This window comes from Apium graveolens, unplaced genomic scaffold (genome assembly GCF_009905375.1).
Source record: "Apium graveolens cultivar Ventura unplaced genomic scaffold, ASM990537v1 ctg5305, whole genome shotgun sequence".
NCBI lineage: Eukaryota > Viridiplantae > Streptophyta > Magnoliopsida > Apiales > Apiaceae > Apium > Apium graveolens.
The window spans coordinates 20596-24465 of record NW_027418919.1 but is presented as its reverse complement, the minus strand read 5'-3'; positions in this window follow the sequence as shown (position 1 = coordinate 24465).

Sequence of the window (3870 nt, the reverse complement as noted above, 5' to 3'; positions counted from 1 at the left end):
CACGCCTAAACTTAACTGTATATGGTTGCATATAAATACGGTTGTATTTATTCGGTCATAATTATTACTAAATTCGATCGCGTAATACGATCGTATTTAAATACGGCCGCATGCGGTTGTATTTAGTCGTGCCCTTAAATTCAACTGAAGGTGGTTGAAATTGACTCTCGTTGTATTTGTGCAATTGTATTTAGTATTATTTTCTTGTAGTTAGCCGAATCGAGAGTTTACTCGTAAGCTCATGAGTCTGTTTAAATGAGTTGAGACAAGTTGGTTGGCAGAAAAAAATTAGGGTAGTTATTGTAACCGGTTAAAAGAATTTCAAACTAGAGAAACTAACTTTAAATTACCATAATTTTTTGTATCAAGATAAAAGGTGTATCGACAAATTTTACAATATTAAAATTTGAATTACCATAATTGGGATGTAATTAATACGAGACGAGTTGGTTATTCAGTAAACAAAATCGAGTTTTTCTGAGATTGCACGTCCTAGATAAGATCAAGCATTCTGATTCTAAATATAGTTTGCTAAATTAAATTTAATTAAAAAATTTAGTTGTATATATATTTGTAAGACTGAAGTAATTGCATTGTTTTTAGGAGAATCAGGGCTAGTTCTTCTCAAATTGCACGCCCTAGGTGCTCTGGCAAAATGGCAGTTTTAGAAGAAAAATTGAGGAAGTTGGAGGAGCTTAAGGACGAAGTGAAGAAGCTGAAGAATGCAAGTTGAAGTCCTCCAAGCAAGCTGGTTAAATGTAGGTTGATCAATGGCATTTTATTTTCTTATTAGAAGCGGCCTGTAATAATTTTACAGTTACTGTGTGTTATGTGTGTGTGTTATTTTTAAGTGTTTGAGAACCCTTTACTTCAAGATTTGAAGAAACCGTTTTAGCTAATTTCTTAATTGGACCGGGCTCCTTTTCTTTTTTTCTAGCTTTCTTAATCAAACCTCAATATAATAAACTACTAGCTTATAAATGGTTGGCCTTATATATATTGCTTGTAAAATTCCATTCTTGGTTGATATTGATTGAAAATGAGGTGTTAGATTCACTTCTTTTGACAATATTAAGTTGAAATGTAGTGTTGAGACTCAAGTTTAACTGATACAAATATTTCAAAATATAAGAATTTATGTTACTGGTTCTATGGTTCAGTCAAAACAATTAATTAATTACAATGCAAATTATTTGCAATGCATAGTCCTATGAAAGACCTGCCCCATGCGGTGGTATGTTTTGTAATTGTATTGTCTGTATGCTTTTGGCCAAGTTCATGTATAAATATAAACTGGCTTTTTATTTCAGTTCATGTGTCATTTTGCAGTTTACTCTATGTTATAAAATTGCCAATTATCTAATTAAATAATGATACCAAAACTTGCATTCATGTTTGCTTTATAAACACCTGCAGTTTATATATGCTTAAAATTTTACAGGTTTCCCGCATGCATGCAGGTGCCTATATTTTCTATTTATTCGGCTTATAATCTAGTAGCATAGATGCTTTGTGTTGTGTCGAAAAGAAATAAGTTTGCAATAAAATAAACATCTGACTGTTAGGTGTCACTAAAATGGTGTTGCTAGCCTATACACATTTGTACAGATCCAAAGCAACTATTTTTTTGAGAAAGTGAGAACTAGGGTTGGAATATTAAATTTTACAAGTTAAATCAGCCAAATTCATATTTATGAAAGGTTTTTTTTAACAAGATATTAAAGAAAGGTTTAGGACTTTAAGTTAATTTTAATTTGGATCATTGGACATTTTTAGTTGGGGCAATTATGAGATGAATTAGGTAAAAATGCAGTTATTAAAGAGTTACATCATATTTTTTCGGAATTGTTTGAATACTACTTTTTGCAATAACTAAAATAAATACATAATTATTTTAAGTTGAAACTAAAATAAATACATAATTATTTTAAATTTTCAACTTGATCTTGTGATGCACATAATGCAGATTATTACCCGTATACTTTGTACATGTGTATCTTTTATTTATTTTTTCCTTAAATTTTATTAAATATTAGTAAAAAATTCATATACAACAAAAAAATTATATAGTTCTTAATTATAACCAATGCATAATTTGAATAACTAGACAAACTAACTCCAAACTTGCATATTTTCTCGTATCAAGATAATTTGGTGGACATCAAAATTTGAATTACATATAACTCGGATGTAATTCAAGTTGAGATAGTTATTTAATAAACGAGTTTAATTGGGTATTTTTGAAAAAGACAAGTCTTTTCGTCTAAGATTCAACACTTAAAACAATAAAAAATTTAAATAAAATTTGATTCAAATATAATAAAAATGAATTTTGAAAAAATAGATGAAAATTTTAAACAAGCTCGAGAGGAATTGAGTTTCCATACTACGATACTCGAAATAGTTCATATACGAGCTCGAACAGAACTGAGTTCGGTATAAGAAGTATTTTTTTTGTTACTAAAATAAAATTTCAACTCCAATATTAGTTGCATTTTGCATCCAAACATTTCTAATTTTACTAATTTTTTTCTTTCTCTCTTTCCTAAATTTTATATAAAGTTCACCATTATTAATGTAATTTATGATTACTTGATGATGTGGTATACATGCATAAATGTATCATTGATTTCAAATTTAAAATTAATGATGTATTTATGCATATTTGCATCCAAAAGATATAAAGAACCCTTTTTTTACGAACAATTAATTTTATTAACTTAATAAATCCGCTTTCAAAGCGTTAAACGCTCCAATAGGAACAAAACTCCAATCGAAAACTCGATCTGGGATAGAATATGACACTCGAGCTAACTCATGAGCAGCCACATTAGCAGATCGTTTAATAAAAAATAGTGAAACTGTGTTTAAATCTCGAAGCATAGCACGACATGCCTCTATAACTCGACCAAAAGGAGATACCATAGAAGCTTTGCTTCGAATTGCCTGCACTGCCACTAAGAAATCTGATTCCCCAATCACCCCTTGCCACCCTTGGTTTTTGATCCAACTGAGAGCCTCTTTAATGGCTAAAGCTTCTGCCAATTCTGGGCATAAAACTCTGTGCCTGCACACTGTCTTTGTTATAATTAACTCACCCCCTGCGTCTATGACTATCACTCCCATCCCGGAACCACTATATTCTCGAAAAGTTGTTGCATCCACCGAGACCTTGATTATTGACTCATGTGGCTTAACCCAAGAAATGTCACCGTCTCCGTCAACAAGCTTCGGGAAACGTACAGAAAATAGATTACTTTGGGCATATTTCTATTGTCCAAAGTACTGTTTAGCGTTTGCAATCACAACATGTATACGAGTATATTTCTTGTTCCAAACTAGCTCATTCCTTGCTCTCCATAAGGACCAACAAACTACTGCAATTTCAGCCCATTTTTCATTATCAAAGCTTCATAAAATTATGTCCCACTAGTGAAAAATCTCGTCCTCTGCACTCAATTGGAACCCTGGAGTAACCAACTGCCAGCATTGTAGAGCTATAGGGCATCTCATAAACACGTGGCTAATGGTTTCATTCTCTCTCCTGCAAACTGGACAACTACTTTCTACTCTGACATGTTTTTGACGCAAAAGCATCATAGTTGGAAGACACTGAGACAATGATCTCCAAACTAAATTCAAAACCTTCGGCAGAGCCCTTATTTTCCAAATTTTCCTCCAGAAGCTATCATTATCCTCCTGTCTCCAAAGATCTTTTTGAACTTGTAACAATCGATAAGCACTACGAACGGAATATTCACCTGAACTCTCTTTACTCCAATAGATTCTATATTGCCTCATATCTTCATTCAACGGCACACTTCGTATGCAGTCTTGGTCCCTATCATTAAACAAGTCTTTTAAAATTTC